General features: G+C 38.3%; 1 protein-coding gene across 4 annotated transcripts in view; it reads left to right on the forward strand.

The window, feature by feature from the left end:
• The first annotated feature begins 673 nt into the window (after window positions 1-673).
• Window positions 674-22496, forward strand: part of LMO7 (LIM domain 7) — a 92031-nt gene continuing 70208 nt past the window's right edge. Inside the window, exons 1-2 of one of the 4 annotated variants that reach the window (XM_065744054.1) lie at window positions 674-712; window positions 3493-3562. The gene's annotated coding sequence lies outside the window, so the exon portion shown is untranslated. Of the gene's footprint in view, window positions 713-3492; window positions 3563-22496 lie in introns of those variants that run through there. The other 3 variants (XM_065744051.1, XM_065744052.1, XM_065744055.1) reach the window with 3 other exon arrangements.

The following is a 22496-nucleotide window of genomic DNA, read 5'->3' on the forward strand; positions in this document are numbered from 1 at the left end:
GAGCTAATCTCTTCTGTGGAAAACAGCTTTGTTGAAAGCCTGTAGGCAATGGTTTTGGCCTCAGGTACCTTAAGTCCTTTGCTTGACATTGTTCTTGTTCATTGCTTTTCACCTTACATATGAGAAGTAGCCACACTATTATAGTCTTACAGTTGTCCAGCTAGTGGATGTTGATGTACATGTGGTAATAGACTTGCCAGAGTGGTTCTTTAGTCACACTGCCTTAGGTGCTAGTGGTAGGGGAAAAAAAAACTTAATGAATTTCATACTGGATATCATGAGTGTTCAAGCTGTAAAAAGAAGTAGAAGATTTAAACAAGAAAACAACTCCACACTTCTTTTTCTTTATGCTTCTGTTTCAAATTTCTTTTATGCTTTTCAGTGTTGCTGGCATTGCTTTAGAAAATAGCAGTAAGTATTCCCACAGAATTTAGCTGAAGATTGATTTGTACCAGCAGGAACTATCTGAAGATGTTAAATCTGACTTCTTTCGAGGCACAGCTGTTTTATCAAACTTTTTTTACTTAAATTAAGAAAATAATGAATACTGTATGCTGAAGTTTTTTTTATTACTTCTCAGTTCTTTCTGGTCCTGATTTTGTATGCATGTGTTAAATTAACTCCTAATTATTATTTTGTAGACGGTTACTGGGAAAAGCTTTGGAACCAAAGACTTCCGAGCAGCTCTAGAAAATGGAGTCCTGTTGTGCGAGTGAGTATTGACTTACTATGTAAAAATGCTTCAGGTTTCTATCAGCCTCTTTATTTCTTGTCCTGTTGTTTGAATTCAGTGCCAAGACCATTTTAAACGATATACATTTTTTATACCTGTTTGAATGCTGTCCTTCCTTCCTATGGCAGACAGCCTCTTTTTGTATTTACATATTCTATGTGTTGTCCAACACACTTGTCTTAGCTGGAGCGTTATGTCAATCCTCTGGCTTGTTGACTAGTCTTATTGGTTGTAATACTCTTGGTGTCACTGGACTTTCTCTTCAGCTCCTGCGAGACAGTGTGTCTGTGACTGTGACCGAGGCGCTCAGTACATATATACTCACTGTTGTTTTATTTTGCCTGCTTCATTTTAAGAAATGATTGTAAACCCTAGATGCTGGTTGTTTTCTAAAGCCTGAAACACAGCTGTTCTTCACAGAAAACCTGATACCAAAAAAGTAGTTCATTTCAGAAGTGAATGTGATTAAATCATAAATTAAAAATAAGTTATAGGCCTCTGATTTTGTATTAATATAATTTCGGTATGAGAGGAGTTGTTTGGCCATCTTACAATTACATCCAAGTACGTCAGTAACATTATCTATAGGATGTCACTTGGCATACGTGAAGGCAATTTAGGATCATAAAAGTAAATGTTATAACCCAGGTTTCAGTACCACATGGACTGAATTAGTTGCTGCTTTCAACAGCAAACAGTACTCTGACCTCAGCATTTTCTAGAATGCTTTCTCGAAAAAGCTTTCTTTTGTTTATATATCTTATAGACTTGGCAATAATGGGACTTGTCTGGTTTCATTGGTAGAGTGAGTCAGAGGTATAAAATGTCCACTCATCAGATCTATGTATAATTGGTTTTGTATTTATTAGTGTATGTTTCCAGGGCTGAAAGCAGTGTTAACCATCTTATATTTTAAGGATAGATGTAGGTGTCCCATTCAGAGACTACACAGAACACTTAAAAATGCCTTGTATCTTGGAGGTATCAACAGATCAGTTCAGCTGTTTTAGAAGATATTTATGAAGGTATATTTGTCTGATTTATTTATTTGTTTCCGTGTATATCACAAATAACTGAAGTAAATGCAAAGCAGGCAACATTTCCACATCTTTACTTCTGTGAATGCTGTTTCATTTCCTATTTGTTCCTTATTATTATTATTATTATTTTTCCTTTGGGCACTTCAGCTTTCAGACTATCTTGCTAGCTGTTTATGTAATTATGTCTGTGGAATGAGGGAGCTGATTTTTTTTAAGACTGAACAGTTTTGTAGGGATGGACATTTTATATTTTGTTGCTTATGTAATCAAATGTGGACTATACTGACTGGGGTAATAAAAAGCTATTTCTGTACTTGGTATATCTACTTAGTGCAATGTGTGTATATTATTTAGCAGTAACTTTTAAATCAAGTCTTTAAGAATTAACAATGAACTGATATATTCTAACCCTCTGATACCTTCATTGTTGACACTTACTTGGCAAAAGAATGTAAGCATCCATCTGCCAAATGCAAATCAGTTAAATTTATCTATAATTGAGGCCTCTATGTAAGAAAATCACCCAGTTATTTCTTCATCTGAGCAGCTTTCCTTGGGAGTCATGCAGCAATCTTTAAAGGAAGACATCTAATTATACTGCACTAAATCATACAGCTGTTCTCCTTCATCATAACTTTGAAATTTGACATACCTTGAAGTATAAATATACATGATTTCCATAGGAATTCAATGAACATCGGAAACAACAAAATATGGAAGGCTGTCAGATGTCCAATTTTCAGCAAAATAAACAGAATACAAGATCTTAAGTAATGGAGATAAACTAGTCACGGCGTTGCCTGTTGCCTTGGTTCCCCCTGACATGACTTGCTAAATTTACACAGATACATTATCGCTCAAGGTGGTATATTTGACTTGCACTACAGCAGATGAGATCTACACTTTCACCACTTATTCCAGTGGCAGGCCCAGTTGGCTTGTTTGACTTACTTGCTGACCAAGTATGTATGTTAACTGACTGATCAGTTGACAAAATAAATCCTTTGACATTACACGGGATCTCCTGTTCATGCCTTAGAGGAAGAATTATATTGAAGTTTTCTGTTACATGCTACTTTGTGTTCTTAAGCACAGTAGAGCATATAAGTGATGCATTTGGAACATAATAGAAAATTTACTGTTTTCTTATAAATTCTTTTTTTCTTTTCTCTTGGTGGAAAAGTCATCAAATGTATTTTGTTTGGTAAATAACAATGCAGCTGAAAAACCTTAGGACCTGCTACCTTTGTTTCATATTCTGCAGGTACTTATACATAATGAAATGGAAGAGATTTCTACATAAACTCTGTTCTTTCTGTTTATTTTCCAAATATGTCTGCTGGTTGAGCAAAAAAGCGCCTGTCCTCCTGTATAATTTTAAACTCCAGGTCCTGACTCTGCTTTGATGTGGGTAGATCACAAAACCCTACTGAAGTTATGCATGGTTAAGGGGTCTGGCCAAACAAGCAGCAACAAGGAGAAGCAAGTCTAAATTCCTCAGGTGTAGGCAGATGAACTCTGCAGGGTGTCTTGAGGTCCCAGCTCTTTGTTGGTCCAGTGGTCTAGTATGTATTTCAGTGAATCACGGTATTTCCCTACCAGCATAACTAAGAATCTGGGAATGAAGGTGCAAGGGATTCTTTGCCTCATCTTCAATAAGCGATGATATTCGGACTTAAATAAAATTATGTAATGTAAATTCATGTGATTTCTTTGTAGTTTGATTAACAAGATCAAACCTGGCATTGTTAAGAAGATCAATCGTCTGTCAACTCCAATAGCTGGCTTGGTAAGTAATGGACAGCAAATCTAATATCTGTGGTATGACTCTATGCTCTGTTTCATTGTGTTTAATGAGTATTCTCTTCCCTGTTAGTCTTAAAATGGACTAATTACAAAAACCTACCATGTGTACAGAATTCTACCTCTGATTTCATTTTTGATCAACATTTTATCATTTAAACATTAACTTAAAAAGCAAATATTATCCATACAATGATCTGAATCTGGAATTTTAATCAACATTTCACTCCATGGAGCTTCATCATCCCCGTACCAAGCACTATACAGCATTACCTTTCTTTATTCAAAAGTCACAGTGGTGTATTATATTCATGATGTACTTTAGAATCCCTTGTGTTAGGGAAAGAACAAGCTAAGAAAAGTTTCTTGTAACCTGATTATTTTTAGAAGCTGCTTTTCCCTGCCCACAGTAAAGCCTAGATTGCATTAAAATAACTCTGCAGAAATCTCTCTTAAGGCTTCAGCTAAGAGATTTAGCTGAAGATATTTTGGCTGAAAATCATGTTGTCTATGGGGGTGTGCGGATGGGGGGGAGGGAGAGAATAATACATGGAATAATTTATATGGGGAATTTAAGAGTTCCTGTGTGCTATTTGGCAAACCTGCTGGTCAGAGACCATAGGCTAATTTTTTTAGCCACTTAGGATCAGAAAACTTTTAAGAGCATCAGCAAATCGAGGCTTTTTTTTTTTACCTTTTTTTTTTTTTCCCTCTGAGAAAGTAGCCTTGTAAGTTATTTCTAACTTACAGGATAACTGTCTCAGTCCTGTGGCCAAAATTTCCTTTTTAAAAGACACAAAGCAAACATGGAGATGTGTATAATTCCTATAAGAAGCAGAAGATTCCACCTCATGGTAAACATGCAATCTTAACATTAGGGAAAGTTACCTGATTTCATAATAGGAGTAGAAGACAAAACATCTGTAGAACTTCAGTTAAGGATATAAGGCAGCAAAGCATCTGCTTTTGCTAGTCAACTATTTAACTCCTTAGGGGGAAAATTGTATTTAACTTAACTGGAGGTCATAACTTTGGGTTAACTTGCTATATATTATCATCCAAGCTCAGAAAATGCGTTTCCACATCAAATGAATGTGCAAAGTATTTGTTGCCTTTGTCCCAGAAAGCTTAGGGTATTAGGCCTGTGAATGAGTGCTATGCATTCTTTTCCCATGAAGCATCCAAAAAAAGAACTCAAAATGATTCTAGGGAAGATAGCACTGTTATTCTATCAGTAGTTTGCCTAAATTGCCTCTGAAGTAGCCATTAGTCCAGACCAAAAAACCATGGGATAGATTTCATTATTTTTTGTGGTGGTTTTGTGTTGCCTTGGACTATGAAATGAAGTACTTTTTCATTTTTCCTTGGTTCTTTTGTTGTTTCCAGACATACAAATTCGGACCATTCATTAGGTGTTCAGCTTTTCTTGGTTGGGGTGTATCATTGTTACTGGTTCCTACAAGTCTTCAAAAAAGAAAAGGGAGGAAGGGTGAATGAATCTCATAAACCATGATCATCCACTGGTACTGTTATTATTATTAAAGTACCACTTAAAGGTGGTCCTTGAGACAGCTGATATTTTGTGTTAACCTGAGGGAAAGGTTTTACAAAAATACATTTGTTTCAGAACATCGTGATTACGATGGTAATAATGAGGTTGTGTGTGTGTATATATAATCTCCAGACTTGAGAGTAACGTGCTAATTTAAACAGCTTTGGAGAGCCCAGCTTTTATCCCTGCATGTATAACTCATACTGAAACTTACAGTTCTGCACATTTATAGAAACACGAGCATTAGTACCTGCCAGGTTTGGAGTGCTGTGACTGTTGAACTGCAGGATTTACGGATGGAAGGGATTCACATTCAACCGCTTCTACTGAAAATGTCTCTGCTTTACTTTCCAGTATAGAATAGCAAGGTTTACTGTGCTCCTAGGTATAGAGCTTGCCAGGAATTATCTGTTTTAGGCTTGCTTGCCATGTTCTGGAAATACTTTCACTGCTTGTTAGTTGATTCTCCCACAAGTCAGCTTCTAGACTGTGTTTTCCATGGCTTCATATACACTTCTACAGCTCTCACTTCTGCTGTATTCAGTGTCTTTCCGTCTTGCATTAATTACTCCCCACCAGGCCTTTATGAGATTTGGAAACCCTGTTGGTAGGGGGACTTTTTTTTTAGCCAGATGGAAATTTCAACTTCAAGAGGTAGAATTTATTTCTAAAGGATAAACAGATGCCACAATTTGAATTTGAGTCTTTATTCATTTGATTTATTCATTTGATCATGTTTTTTTCTACAGTTTCTTCATGGTCCTTTTGGATCTTGGAATTTCTGCAGATTTTCTGTCCTTCTTTAGGGAGTTGATGTGTTTGAGTTTTTTCTTCCCTCTCTGCTCTGCAAAGTTTTATGTTCAGTTCAAATACTTGACAGTTTTCTCAGCATGTAGAAGTACAATGCTCAACAGAAGTCCTTGGTTGAATCTCCAGAAGGGGGGGGGGGGTGCATAATATTATTTGTCTCTGTGGTTATTTTGGAAACAAATTTCTTACTTAGATTAGGGAATGAAAGCCTATATGAATAATGAAAGAGTCTGGTTTTATGGAATTCTGTGTGCTATGGTTTTTTAATTGAGATAGGTAACTGAGATGTGGTTTTTGTTGATTTTGTTGTGTAAATTAAGTGCATTATTTGTCAGTTGCTTTTGAAACTCCTCAATTCTCAAAAACCTAAGAGAAACTTTACATTAGAAGAATCAGCTAAATTCCAAGCTCATTTTAGACAACCGAAAGTAAGCTTCAGCCTGCATCACTAGTTTGATTATACTGATTGCTAGTTTGATTATACTGCAGCGTAGTGATGATGGGTGTGGATTTCAGTGGTTCAGATATAATCGTGGTGGAATGGATAAATAAATAAATGTCTTGATGATTAAACACTGAAATGAAACTTGGCATTCAGTTAACCAAAGTGCTGGTACTGGGCAAACATAAAATTCAGTAAGCTGGTGCTGCAGTGCTGATGTTACCTTTTTTTCTTCTTGGTTGATGGCATGTGCATCCCATGGCTTGTGTGAGAGCTTATAGTTGTCTTAACCACTTTGTGAAAATATTTTTGTATCTTTGATTCATGTGTGTTTGAAAAATTGAACTTACCATTGAGGGAAGAGACTACAACCAGAGCTCATAGAGGCAAGAGGTGGTAGCAGGAGATAGAGGGCACAGCAGATCCATCTTCTGATGGTGACAAGAAGCACTTGGGCCAGCCCTCGAGTATAACTCTTGTTTCAATAACAATTAACAGGCCACGACTGCTGGAAACAGCTGCTCTGGCAGCTGCACATTTTACAGAGCAGCGTGTGCCCATTTGAGTTAATCCTAGCTCAATGCCCAGGTGAGTGGATGTGTGATCTAAAGGCTGCCACGGAGCTGCAGTGGCTGGAATCTGTTCCTGTATAGCCACCTCTGATTCCCTTGTCACTTGTGGTCAGTGATGAGTGACCAAGGAAAATGTTAGTCATTCAGAGGAGGTTCCTGAGCTACAGCATGTGCAGCCACCAAGGTACAAAGGACTCATTCCAGCAGTAGTTGCAGAAGGCTGTGGCTTGCTGCAGGTTGATTTTTAACAGTGTACAATAGGTTTCAGAAAGAGCGATGTGCTTTTGCAGAGTTCCTGAGGGGAATTCCCTTGTTTGACTGCTTTAATTTCCTTCAAAAGTATGATGAAGGCAATAAACACTGCTACACTGAGAAAATGCCATTTGTTTATAGACTTCATTCTGAAATATTTTCTGGAGAGTGAAGAACAAGCTTCTGTAAATGTTTCCAATTGTGTAAGACAGTGTAAAGAGCAACCCATGTATTTTCTCCAGTACAGCAGAGTAGGCAAGCAAACCAGTACTGAATAGCTGTTTCTGAAGTTCTTGGCATTTCTGGGAGATGTGATACAGGTAACTGAAGAGTCAGAGATTTGTGGAAGATGAGTTGAATTATGCAACATAATGAAAGTGCAGCCTGCCTTAAATCCTCTTTTTGTGTTCCATACTTATGTGAAATAGGCCTGTGTCAGGGAGATGTGATTTAATGAAAATGGCTTGCACTGATGAATCTTGCTGGGTTGATCTTGTTCCCACTGCTTTGCACCTGTTATGGAGAAATCCCTTTTTATATTGATTTTAGAACAGCCTGAGTTATATCTAGGCAAAGAATTACAAATTTATGACTTTCTCCATCTGCCAGCAAGATGCAGCTGTGCTTTGAACGTGGAAAATGAGTAGCAGAGTGTTTACTTCACCTTCTGAAGAATAGCCTTATGCTGAAGAGCAATCCCTACTTCTCCTTCTAGCACTGTGCATTAAATAATCACTTCTACTTGAGTAGTGGATGCTTCGTTCCTTTTGCTCCTTCCTCAGCTTGGTGTTCCTCCATGGTTTCTGACAAAAGGAAAATATAATCCTCCTATTTTTATTTTTTTTAATTCAGAGTGATTTTTTTCCCTAAAACTCTTCCCCACAAACAAACAAAATACCCCCAATTATTAGTATGATTCTTAACAAGAATATTGTTTTTCTTGCTGTATGCTGTTTTGAAGGCTTTTTTTAATTTCCTTTTTTTTTTTTTTTCTGATTCCTTTATTCTTTTTTCTCCTTTAGTAGTGAAATGGGCAAGAGGAAAGAGTGAAGCAAATTTTGCAGCTTCAGGAAGTTAAATAAAGATTACAAAATGATTTTGTTCAGAATTCTCAGGGAGAAATAAAATTAATGCTTTGCAGAAGTACCACCACCCATTTAAAAAAAAAAATAAATTCTCAATAAGCATATGTTCTCTGCTTTCCAGCTTGAATCCCAGCATGTGAAGTGGTTTGTGTATAATCACACCAGGATGAGCACTTTGTGGTCTGAACACATTTTCCATCTAGGTTCTGCTGAGTGTTTTGGGATCCATCTTTGTCTGCAGTGCCTTTGTTCCTCAGAATCATCACTTTTCCAACTTGGTTGGCTGAAAAAAGAATTTGAATAGAGGTTGAAGCAGAAGAAATCATGAGATAAGGGGAAGATGAAGCTAGCATTTTTGTCTGCCCTGCAGTGTCCAGATCTGGTTGCTTAAGGCCATCTACTTTTCCTTTCAGCTCCTGTTAGTGAAGTGGAAGTGCAATGCTTTGCTCTGCACTGTGGTTGGGAAGTGCATCATGTTGGGCTGTGGCCAGACCACAGGGCAGAATGGAGAACTGTTGGTTTTTAAGAATCGCAAATGCAGTGCAATCAACTTTTATTTATTTTTTTGTAAGCTGGCTCCTCATGGCAAATGAGTAGATGTGCTGCTAACTGTGTGAGAGCTGGATGAATGTGCACCAAAAATAATTTTTGTGAAGTTCTTTATTTTAGCTTTGCCGAAGATGGCTTTGGCTGGCTGGTTGGTTTTTTGTGTACGTGTTTTTTTACTTATTTATTGTGAGCTTTTCTTTCTCTTTCACGTAAGAGAATGAGATTGCTCATATGTAAGCAGCTCCTGGGTTTGAAGACATGCATCAGAATAGCTGGAGAGTGGGATTTTATTTCTGTTGTTGTTCCAGAGTGGAACTGAGGTTGCTTTAGGGTGAAGAGTGCCTTACTGTTATTAAAAAGTGTTTTTCATTTCTGGTTCACCAAGCCCAAGAAGCCCTTCTGACAAGTGTTACACAGATATAATTCCTTCTCTTCCTTAATGCATCCAATATAACAGCACTGTGTTACATGATGCACTTATTTCATGTATCAGAAAGTATTAATTACTCTTGCTGCACCAAGACAACAACCTGAAAAAGCAAGGGAGAGCTACTTTATGGACATCAACAGGTACCTTCTAAAACAATAAAGTATGGATTAATAAGAGTAAGAAGGGAGGAATATGAAAGAAAGTTATAACAAAATGAAAAGGAGATGAAGATGGGGTGGAGAAAGTAAAACATTACCATGAAAAAAATATTTTTCTGAGCCTTTGTGTCTAATGCTTGGCAAACCTTGGAGCCTTGCTGTTTCCTTATCTTATTCTCATCAGGTAGAGCTGGCCAAAATTTTCTTTTCTGTGGGAATGTTTTCCTGACACAGCTTTTAATTGCTGCAGGCTAATGGCAAGTAAATGAAATTTTCACTTTTTTTTAAACTTTTTTTTTCAGGTAAAGTCCAAACAATCTCCATTGTTTCATATAGGATTTAGCTATGAATTTCCTTCACTAAAATACTTAAACTTAAGTTAGTCATGTTTTCCATTTAAGAAAATAAAAAGTGAAAATTTCATGGTCATATTATTTTTTTTTTTTTTTGAGATCTAATTCTCAAGTTATTTGGAATCATTCCTTCGTGCTGAAAATTCTGATTGTATTTGCTTTTTCTTTCTGTTCAGCTCCTTGTTTTTTAGTATACTCTGTGTTTAGTACAGCTCTGTGCTTTTGGTCTGCCTGTATTTCACAATTTTTTAATAGGCTTTTTGCTTATTCAATTTCTCTTCTGGAAATCAACTAGTGGGGATTACATCACTAATGTTAGTAGTAGCTTGTGTGGTATGAGAATGAATATACATGAACCTCTTCTTTCTTTTCTGTATGGAAAATGTGAGAGGGCAAATGCACGAATGCATAGAACAAGTTGCATAAAAGTTACTGTTGGTGCTTGTTAAGAAAGCAAAAAAACAACCACAACAAAATGCAAAATAAAAAAAAGTCTTAAACCTGGATGGAGTTGTTGGTAATGCAACAACTAACCAACTAATGAGTTAAAAACCGTTTACCTTGCTGTCCTTGCTGGTCTATTGTTTCTTTTGGTGGTGACAAGAGGGTTGGCCATGTTGAGGAAGAGCTGTACTGACAGATGGGGAATATCGCTTTTTCTCTGGAAGGTCTGATGTAGCTTTTCTGACAAGTACCAGGGCCCATCATAGCTAATGCAGCTGTGAGCTCTGCCTCAAAGACTGCCTCCACTGCACCACCTTTGCCTCGTGGCTGATCTGTCTTTTGAATTGTATTCCTCTTTGGACTGTCGATTCAGAGGTAGAAAGCAAGTGCGTGAGCAGCACTTTTACAAAAAATGAAGTTGGATAAACACTTAATGTGCTCTGCTTGCAAGCCAATTAGACTGATGTTGATTTTCATTAGGCAAAGCACAAGATTATGCATGTCTTTTTCAGGAAAAAAGATTCCAATACAAAAACAAAAGGCAAAAGGTGTAATTGCACATTTTCTAGATTAATATGCTCGAAAAGTTGTTAAAGAGTTCAGAAGACAAGTATTCAAGAAATTTGCAGCTACTTAGCACAATCTTCACTTACATGGATGGAGATTTCTGTTTGCTTTACAATGGAAGTTACCATTTCTCATAATTTTTATTCATAATTTCGTTACATCTAAAAGCTGAGCAAAACAGGGAGAAAGTGAAGTGAATGTGGTTCTGCTGAAGTTGTGAAGGGAGGTGGGTGAAAATTACATCTGCTTTCCTTCATGAGATACCCCGTGAATTTTTCTGCAGGCTCAGTAATGTTTCAGATGACAGAAATGAGATTAGTTTCCTCTTTATTGTAGTAGTTGTCTGTCTCTTTTCATTCAATATCCTTTTTATGCTGCAGGTAACAAAATACTTCCAAAAAGTGTAACTTTCCCTTTTCCTGTGGGATGTAAGACATTTTCAGTGAAGAAATTTAATTCTAAACCATCACATTTTATTATACTTTGATATTAAACTTGAGGCAGTTTGAGGTGCTGTGTTCTGTTCTTTTTTCTTTTTTTTCTTTTCCTTCAGATATTTCAACCTTATGCATAGCTTGCAACCTGTCTCCTCTGGCAAATGATACCATTAAATACCAAATGTTTTAATGTGTAGTGGTATTTGATGGCGTTGTTTTCAATAACACCTCCAGGCTTCACAAAGGCTTAAACTAGAAGAGGATTTCTACATGACTGTTACCAAATAGGTGACTGGGATGCACTTTAAGTATCTAGTTTTGTTCTGACAAGTCCAACTGCATGGGAGGGGAAACTTTTTCTTTGATCAGCGGTCCAGCTCTAGTGCTCAAACAAGTTTTCTGGACATAAATGAATTTTTATTAGTCTAAGAAAATATCTTTTCACCTGGGAGATGACACAGAGATGGTATTTCAAATACATACCCATATCAAACATTTTTTTTGAAGTTATATTATATATATATATATATATATATATATATATATATATATATATTTTATATATATATATATACATATTTTATATATATATATATATACATATTTTATATATATATATACATATTTTATATATATATATACATATTTTATATATATATATACATATTTTATATATATATATATATATACATATTTTATATTGAAGTTATATTTTGTCAGCACTGGAAAAAAGGGCCATTGGAAATTAGCATGTAAAATTACATCTCCAGTGTAAAATTCAGACACTACATTTATCATTACTTCAAACTCCTGAACATATGTCACTTAAAATCATTGGGAATCATGGACAATACAGCCTGTGGGCTGAAAATTCTGACTTAATTTATAATTCATTTTTTTATGAAGGATTTTATAAACCTGATCACTATGCTTAAGAATTTAAAGAAGCTCTTTTAACATAAAAATTTTTTTGAAATGTTACATCTCATAGTGCTTGCATGGGCAGTGGGAAATAAACCAGGAAAATCAGGACAGGGATAAAATTCTTTCATTTCTCCTGTAGGCTGTGCAGCTAAACAAAACATGTTTGGAGCGAGTTCAGAGAACATAAAACTACAAATTAATAAACGTCAGGAGTGATGCAGGAGTTGATAAGTATATTCATAAATCATTTCTTGTGCTCCTTCTGCTGTCTTATGGGAAAGAGGAATATGTCTTGTATGAAAATACCCTTGTTAGACAATTAAGAAAAGAGAGCTGTATACTAGAAAGGAAGTATTGTTATTAATAGCTGGAGATGATATTGTTCTGTAGTTTTTCAGTGACTGATAGTGGGAGTATGTAATCAGTGCAGTGGTTTACTGATGTTTTGTGCCCTTTTTCTTTGAAAACATATGGCATGTTTCAGCTTTAGCTATGAATTTCCTTTAATTGTTTTTTGTTGTTGCTTAAACACTTTGAAATGTAGGGTGTGGGGAAAGGGGAGGTTGATGCAAACTCTTTGTGACATTTTTAGTAGCTGCTTAAAACTTATATTGGGCAGAATGAAACCCAGATGCTCTATTAAACTGACAGTGTTCTGGGATGTGATGACAAAATGAAATATATAGAGAGGATGTAAATGGGGGAGAAATTGTATAGTGAGGACCTCAAAGCACACACCCTGAGAAATGGAGGTTCAACTGTTAGCTCTGGTCAAGGGATAGCAAATACTGTGAATTGGAAGTAGTATTTGGGAAATGTTTTAAATAAGATAATCTGTTTCAAACTGACACTTCTAATGAGTTACTGGGAAGAGATGTCAAAATTCTAGATTGGCTTAGGTTGGAAGGGAAATTAAAGATAACCTAGTTCCATCCCCCTCTCCATGGGCAGAGCTGCCAACCACTAGATCAGGCTGCCTAGGGCCCCATCTAACCTTGCCTTGAACATCTGCAGGGATAGGACAACCACAACTTCTCTAGATAATCTATTCTAGCACCTCACCACTAGAGTAAAAGATTTTCCACTAACATTTAACCTAAATCTCCTCTCTTTTAACATAAAACCTCTATCCATTGTCTTATTGCTATGAGACATTTTATGAAGTCTGTTTCCCTCCTGCTTGTAACTTGTCTTAAGAGCTGGAAGGCTGCAGTGAAGTTACCCCAGAGTCTTCTCCAGGCTGAACAAGCCCAATTGCCTCAGCCTTTCTTCGTGGGAGAAGGGTTCCAGCCCTCAGGTTATCTTTATGGCCTTTCTCTGGACCTGCTCCAACACCTCCATATCTTTCTTGTGCTGGGGGTACTCTGGATACAGTACTCCAGATGTGGCTTTACAAAGGCAGAGTAGAAGGGAACAATCACAGAATGCTAATTAATTAAATATTTTTGTAACGTAAGTGTGAAGTAATGACTGGCTTTAAGAATCTTCTCATGTGGAAATTTTTAATCATTTCTCCAGTTCTAAACTGAAGCTCCAAAAAAAAAAAGTATGACATTTTTCCTCCATATTGGCAACATTTAACAAAATACGTAAAGATGGTTGCCAAATAAACTGCATAAAAATTCCATTTTTCAACTCAAACAACTGTAGTCTGTGGCGTACTCTCTGTATACTCTGTCAGTTGCATGCTATTTTTATTTCCTCAAATATCTGGTGACTGTCTTTCTTTACAAAACATTTCTTCCTAAGTGAAAAAAAATTTCAACCATGCAGAAAAGGTACACACCTTAAATTATACTGGTGGCATTTGTAATCCGAATTCTTCCGCCTTTGACAAGGAAGTTGAAGTTATGAGACTTGCAGAAGGCTGTTTTTTTGGGGGGGGAAATCTTCATAGGGCAGACACTGCAGTACTTTTCGTAGTGGCATGTCAGGTATTGATGTGTGGTGTTGGAAATTCCCAGCAATTTCCAAAGAAACTAGATGTTAATTGCAGCAGTGATACTTGTTCTTTGTGGCATAGCTGAAGTTAAATAGCTATGCTACTCACCTTTCTGTTTGGTACACAATCCTCATACCACATCTTTCAACACTTGTCTGAACACCTCCATGCCCATGCTGAATCACTTTCCTCCACTGATGTATGTAAAAGAATTAATAAATATCATGCCAACACCTAATGCGTGGAGTTGCTGCTGCAACTGAGGTGGCCAAGCTTACTTTCCGTGGGGCATGAGAGCAGGGAAGAGCAGGAGGAAGCTGATGAAGGAGCTAGGATGGGCTGCAAAATAGATCATCTCCAAATCTGGGAGAGCTGCCTTACTTCATGGGATGAACTCCAGTAGGGCAGCAGGTTCCAAAAGGATGCGACTCCTCTTAGGAAACAAAAGGTGTTTGGTGGTGGTTGCTGAACGAGGCAAAGTTAAAGGGGGCTTCCAGAACCCTTGTTTAAGAAGGTCCAGGTACCAAATCATAGTTGAAAATCAAGGACTGTGTGAATTGAGGATCTGAGAAATTTGCTGTTTCGAGTCCTCTGGACAACTGAAGTGATGGATTTAATCTATAAAAAATGGTTAGCCTGTGTAAGTAGAACCAGAAAAAAAACTGTGTTTAAAAAAAAAAAAAAACAGTGGGGGGAGAAGAGGAGGGAGTAGGGATGGCAAAAAGGAAAAACAAGCTCTGCCAAAACTTTTAATGTTTCAAGAACAAGAGTTCTTATTTTATTACTCATTAGGCTTCAGGGGAGTTTCACCTTCAAGTGGATTACTGTCATTCCAACTCTGTGTCGTGGGGTAACTTGGCATTGGAGCATTTTACACGCTTAGTTTGCGAAGTCTGTTGTTTTTTATAAGCAGTTCAGGGTGAAAAGCACATCATTTGATTTTCTTGACTTTAACTGGAATGTCTGTAATTGTGGGAAAGTTAAGGCTTTTCTAAACAAAGATGCTATTCTGTAACGCAGCATTTTGATCCTATGCTTGCTTTATGGTCAGTATGCCTGTGGGTGAATGAATTCGGTTCCCCTTGTATCATCCAAAGTGGGGCTGAAGCTGAGAACTTCACAGAACACTCTTGACTGAAAGTCCTGTAGGCTCAGGTTGTCTGAGTGCTGTACTTTTGCCCTTTTTCTCTGTGGCTTGCCTTATTTGGTAACAGTGATATCCCTGAAACGCACCAGTGCTTACAACTTGTTAATTACTCTTATCGCTGAAGTATTCATTTGGGTTATATACTGTTGCTGGATTACCTTAGTGAAGTTTACACAGCAGCACAATGGAGAAATGGGTTAGTCCTGAAAGGGATTTCAACTCCTTGAGCACAGTTGGTTCCTTTGTACATCAAGTACTTTGGACACCATAAATACGGAAGTCCCACTTAAAAAACTGTTTTTTTTCTGTATCTTAATGCTATTGAATGAATGCAGGCAATTAAGTGAGGTAGGTAGGTCTTCTGCTGGCCATCAACTGCAGCAGTGAGGAGTGCCAGGGGCTGAGAATGTCACAGCTGGGAATGGGGTTTTGAGGATGGATGGGTCTTCTTGTCTGAAACCAAAATGGTTCATATCTAAGGGTGTTTCGGAAGATGATTTCTGTAATGGTTCGACTGTCGTTAGATCTGTTGCAATGTCAGTAGATGAGTGAAATGCACAGCAAAGAGGAATTTTGGTGCACCAAAATTCTTGATGCTTGGATCAGGCAACTCACGCAGAAAGTGTTTGTACTTTGTGTCCGTAATTGTGCACGCTGTGGGGAAGACTTGCCTGTCAAGGATCATGTTATCATTCACAATTTATTATTCTGCACTAAATGGAAAAATAGTGAAGGATGCACACAGAGGAGTGGTAAAGCAATTAGCACTATTTCTGATCTTTGGCCAATGTAGTGCTCCATGAATATTGCTGTAGGTGGGATGATTTACAGAACAGAAGCCCTGAGGTCGTTCTAAGTTAAATTATGCTTGTAGGACTTTTAAAAATTATTTTTAGTATTAATTTTGTGTCATGGTTTTATGATTGAATCCATGATCATGTAACCATGACATTTTGGAACAAAAAAGGATGGGGGTGGGGTGGGGGCAGGGCAAAATAGAAAAAGTAGTTCAACTATTATAACCACTCCTATTTCCAGTTCAAAACTGACCCCCCCCCCGCACTTAGAACAAGCACCAATAATCAAACTGTACCTCCGAGGAAGAGCAGGTCACCCAACTAGTAAAACGAGATCCTTTTGCAGGTTTCTTCCTTTACTCCACCTTCGAACATAAACAACGTGTCGCTCTTCTGTGATGCCGTTGCAAAACACAGCTCTAAATTCTGTGTTTAACTGATTTGACCTAGCTTTTGTGGTTAGTATAATGCTGTGTACATGAAAAATAAGTAATACCTTAAAAGCAAACAAGAAATCCCTCTTTTTGTTATAAAAGTGCACCCTTTTTTGGGGGAGTGCAGATAAGAAGAAGCTTTGTCATGAAGACATAGTGTTATCTTTCAAGATATCTCCAAATATCTTTAAGTGTAATACTAAGAAATGTCTGTTAAATGTGGGTTATTACGATGGTTTTCAGGATTCAGGAGCCAAAAGAAATGCATCACTCTCTTCCTTAAAATGTCAGTTTTGTTGCTAGGCAGTGTAGGTGCTGGGTGTTTGTTTTTAAGAAGAGCGTGGGGGTGGTGGAGGGTGAAGCCTGGGAATTGAAAACAGATCATGGCAGCAAGTAGCAGTTTGGGTGATGATATAGTGCTTCAGTGCAAATCTGTTCCATGGTCCTGGGAGCACAGGGTGCCAGTATGAAATTACGTTCCCTTCCTTGACATTCTGCAAGGAGAAGGGTGGTGGGTGGCATAAATAAAATCTAGAAACCACAGCAACACAAACTTGAATGGCAGAAGAATAGCTTTAACTAAGGTGGGGGCTATTTTGCATAAGAGTAGGAGATTATATGGAGGACTGTGTTTATTGCCCTACCCAGCCAGTGAAAACAGAAAAACACCACGTTAATTAAATTGTTTTTTTTTCCCAGGTGCCAAATGAATTGAAAGATGTGCCATAACTTGTATGTTTTCAGTGTCTCGCTGTCTTAAAGTGCAGAGTTTTAGAGAAACAGTTAACTAGGAAGAAGGCAAGCTTAGCACACAGCATGACTGCACCCTAAAGAAAGCAGATATATTTACACACTTGTTTAAATTAATATTCCTGCCTCACCCAGATAATCATGATAATGAGGGATTTATTAATTAAATTGGAACTCACATATGCAAGATGAATTTCGTATGATGTTATGTTGCACATGTGTAGTCAAAATAAGACGATGGTTGCACGTCCTTATATGGAGACATTTCTGAATCCCCTTTCACTTGATGCTCTTAAATTTTTACATCTTGGGTTTGTTTATTTGTTTGTTTATTTATTTTTGCATTTTACCTACGTTTTCCCATTTCACTCTTGTCTACTGGATTTTTCTTCTTTTTGATCATTTTTACAGCTATAATTTTCTCTCCCTGTTGATCTTGCTATTTTTTCTCCTATTTTAAGAAGCAGTAACCATAGCACCATTGCCACTTGTGATTCTCTCTGGATTTTTAATTACTTTATCAAATTAAAATTATTTTTAAAGAAAAGTATCCAGGTACTTGTGTTTTCCACACAGTGACTGCCTTTTTTGCAGTCTGGAGGATAGTGATGGCATTGACAGTAGGACAGCATGGCAGCCCTACCTTTCCTAACCTATTAACCTGCTGCATCTACCATGCTCTGGCCTAGCCCCTCTGCCCTTTGTTTGGGGGGCAGAAGCAGTGTTGAGGTCAAGCAAGGAGGAAAATGAAGTACCACTATGGAAAAAAGTCCCTCTTTCCTCTTCTCCCATCTGTGACTTTGCAGGAGTGAGAAACACAATCGTGCCTGGGATGTTGGAGGGGGGAGGGCATGGACCACAGTCTTACGAGTATTGTTTCTGCATGAAGGTGAGCTATGGAGAAGACAAAGGCTTTTCCTTGCATTGGCATGCCACCTTGTCTTGTTTTAAACACTGATTAGAGGGGAAAGCCTTAGCAACAGGCCTGGGGGGAAGATTCTGTGATTCCCTATGGGGACCAGAAAGGCAGGTGCATGCCTGAAAGTGTGTGGTATCATTTGTCATTCCTCTGAACTTCAAGATTTAAGTGCCAGCTTTTGGATGACCTGCTTCCCACTGCAGGCTCAGCCTCTCTCGTGTTACAACTTTGCAGAGGGTTTGGGTGTGGTTTACTTTGAAGTTTGTGGCAAAAAATGAAATGTCGGATGGTAATAGCTATACCTAGTCAGCGTTCTGCGGTGTGCTTTCAATGTAGGTCTGTATGGCTTGTGGGAAACTGGAGTTGTGCTTGCAGCATCTAAAATGCTCTATTGTTTCCTCATGCACATCGTCAAGGGAAAAGCATACAGCCTCTCCTCTCTGTGTCCTTTCAGCCTCCCAGGAATATTTACAAATAGTATAAGTGCAACAGAATTGAACTGCACTTGAATTTTGTGGTTAACATTTCAGGCTTTATTTTGGTTATGATTTAAAAAAGGCAATTACATCATGGTAATTCTAGCTCTAGATGCTCATAGATATGCAATGATCAAACTCTATACTGAAAGCATTTTGTCTGTTTTGTCAGTTTTATCACCATTACTTCAGACTCTTTTGGTGGTTGAAATTTTTTTTCCTCTAAATGTATTTAGTCTGTTTGTATCACAGTGCTTTGGGACTGGGCAGCTATTTTGTTCCCCTTGTTGTTACTCTTTGTGCAGACTTAGAAGGTAGCAGTATTGCCTCTCATGCTTTATACAGCAGTGGGATTACAGGCTGCTCAGTCTCACCTCGTGCTCGTGGAGCAGATCCTCCTGAAAGCTATGTGAAGGCATGTGGAGAACAGAGAAGTTATTGGTAACAGCCAACATCACTTTACTGAGGGCAAATCTTGCTTGGCAAATTTTGGTTGCATTCTGCAACAGGGATACAGCCTTGGTGGATAACAAAAAAACTGAAGCCATCTGCCTGGACTTGTGCAAAGCATGTAATGCTGTTCTTCATGATATCCTCATCTCTAAATTGGAGAGAGAGGGTTTGAAGGGTAGACCGCTCAGTGGTTGAGTGGTTGTACTCAGAGACTTGTGGTCAAGAGCTCAACGTTCAGGTGAAGACCAGTGATGGCTGATGTTCCTCAAGTGTCAAGATTGAGACCAAAATTATTTAATATCTTTGTCGGTGGCAAGAGCAGTGTGATTGAATGTGCCCTCAGCAAGTTTGCTGATGACACTGAGCTGAGTAGTGAGAGTCAACGTGCTGGAAGGAAGGCATGCCACCCAGATCAGCTTTGACAGGCTTGAGAGGTGGGCCTGTGTGAATTTCATGTAGTTTAATAAGGCCAGGTGTAAGGTTCTGCACATAATAAGGGCAGTCTAAAGCACAGATACAGGTTGGTTGGATAATGGGCTCAGCACAGCCCTGAAGATAAGGATTTGAAGGAGTGCTGGCTGATGGAAAAACTCAACATGAGGCAGCAATGTGTGTGTGCAGCTCAGAAAGCCAACTGTATCCTGGGCTACGTTAAAATAGGAGTGGCCAGCAGGGATAGGGAGGTGATTGTTCCCCTCTACTTCACTCTTGTGAAGCCTCATCTGGAATACTGCATTCAGCTTTGGTTTCCCAAACATGAGAAGCACATGGACCTGTTGGAGCAGGTCCAGAGGAGGGCTGTGAAGATGATTAGAGTGCTGGAGCACTTCTCCTCTGAAGAGAGGCTGAGAGTTATTCTGTCTTAAGGAGATGACTCTGAGGGAACTTCTAGTGGCCTTCCAGTACTTAAAGAAGGCCTACAGGAAAGATGGAGAGGGACCCATCATCTCACTGATTACAGTGATAGGACAAGGAATAATGACTAAATTAGAGGAGGGTTGATTTAGATTAGGGATAAAGAGGAAACTCTTTACCATAAGAGTGGTGAGGCACTGACACAAGTTGCCCAGAGAAGTTGTGGATGTCCCATTCCATCAAAAAATGTTCAAGGACAGGTTGGATGGAACTTTGACCAACTTGATCTAGTAAAAGATGTCCCTTGATCTAGTGGAAGGATCCAGTGGGGTTGGAACTTGATGAACTTCAAAATTCCTTCCAACCAAAACTGTTTTATGATTTTCTTGGGATAACCAAAACATTCTCATGTTCTCTGCTTATTATTTAGATTCCTTGTCTTTTTCTCAACACCTGACATTTTTTTTCCATTCAATTCTGTTATTTTCAGTCTTTCTTAGTCACGCAGCCATGGTTTACAGAGTTTGAGAGCATCTTGGTTGCAGAAGGCATATAGAAACACGTGTTAAGCTTGTTGTTCTCAAGCACATTGCTTGTGTGCCTTGTGGCTGCAAGGAAATAGATCTGGTATGTTGTGCTTTTCCAGATGTTTGAGGTCTGATTTTTCTTTTTCTTTTTTTGTGTAGTATGATGAGATTAAGATTCCAGCACTGCCTTTGAAATTGAAAGGATATCAGCCATTAGTCTTACAAAAATATATATTTCATGATTTGGTAAAAGGAATAGCATGATGGTTACTATATTTGAGCACTTTAATCACTGAACAATGTTCCTGTTCACATTTTTAACGATGAGTCTAATTGCAAGCTTGACAGCTTGTCATTTTTTCTGCAGATTTCTGTGGTGCTATTTAAAATTCATTTTCAGATTTTTTCATTCTGTAAGGCTATAAAATGGCTGCCAGCTATTTTGGGACTTGTTGCTTGAGTGATGTAGCTCAATGATTAGAAATTATCAAGAGTAACTTTATGATCACAGAATGTAGAAGTGCCAGTTTGTTCATGCTACACCTTTTTGTGTCAATATCCAAACTTGTGCAATAACCTTCTGTGTGATCTTGCTGCTTGGAGGTGAATCCCAGGCCCCAGCTTTAGGAAAGCTTGGAGTTACCTAGACAGTGACAAGCATGATCAAACTGCTGGCTTGGGGACTAGGGAGAGGAAGATTTTTCAGATGTTCCATTCTACATGCCAGTGAATGCCATGACTAGCTTTTTGTCACACTTTTATTTCCCCCTTTCTTTGACCTGTTTCTGCAGGTGTTAACTCATGCATTGTAGGTGCTATGTATGTGCTGTTTATCAGGAGGGTGATGTCTTAGTTCAGTTGTTACAACACCTCAAATTCTCTCATATGCCAACAATTTTGTTGTTGTATAGCTGAGCCACTGCTGATGAGCAAGTACTCATGTTTTCATTACACTCGGGGTGTGGGCAGCATCAGTTTTTCTAAGTCTCTGACTTCTTCCTTGTTTATCTGCACAGTGCAGGTATTCTCTGCAATACAGTTGATGCAACCCATGCATTTACTAGGTTACTGTGACTTTTAGCAACAGGTAAACCCATCATTGCACACTGCCTTGAAACTTGCAGTGAGATTAAAAAAAAATGGTGGCCTCTCCCATATGAAAGGAAACTGCCTTTTTCAAGTCCTTGAGTGTTGGTACTAAGGTGCCACTGTCAGTAAAAATACCATTTCTAAGCTGGTGTTACTTGAAGGTGCAAGGAGGATGGGAAGGAAAAGAAAGTGTACTGGGAGTGCCTTGGCACGAAGTCTAGCTTGGCTGCTTGTGCAGGCAGCCCTTTGGGTACTGCAGGAGCTGGTGCAGAGGTGAGGTTACATATCCTATACTATTCCCAGCTGATCATGCAGCACCATATCATGTCCCACATTGTCACTACCGTAGCATTTCTCCCCTTCCATCCCCAGTAGAAGAGTCCCCACCACAGCACAGTGTGTCAGACCTTGGGGCATAACATTAATGATTTGAGAGACAGTTGAGATCGTATGGATGTGGTAACACAGAGGAACAGCCTGCGCGAGGAATACCTTGTTCAAATATTTTCCTTGAATGATACCATGTTTACAGACTGATAAGAAATAAGAGGAATCCTGGGGACCTTCAAAACAGAAGGTTGAGGGGATTCTTGGATTTACTTTTTCTTGAAGTATTTGTTTTACTTCTTAATACATTTGAAGCAGCTGCTACTTTTTGCGGACTTTAAGTGAGTTACGTTCACTGATTTTCTGTAATTTAAAAAAAAGTGGAGGATTAAAGTGTATTATATTGCTGAAGTGTAGCTTTTTCATACAGTGAAACTCATATAAAAGTATCTTGAATTTACAAATCTGCAGTGTAACGTGTCTGTATGCTGTTTATGAACTCAGTAACTCTGTGTACCTTTTCCTGTGGCTTTCAACCAAACTGAGAAGTGCGCAAGAGGGCAAATTCTTTTGTTGTTGATAGCATTCCACGTTAACGAGAAGGAATTTCTTGCCTATTGTTTATGAAG

The sequence above is a fragment of the Cyrtonyx montezumae genome, unplaced genomic scaffold (assembly GCF_038088225.1).
Source record: "Cyrtonyx montezumae isolate F1298 unplaced genomic scaffold, pur_monq_1.0 scaffold_3, whole genome shotgun sequence".
In the NCBI taxonomy this organism is placed as follows: domain Eukaryota; kingdom Metazoa; phylum Chordata; class Aves; order Galliformes; family Odontophoridae; genus Cyrtonyx; species Cyrtonyx montezumae.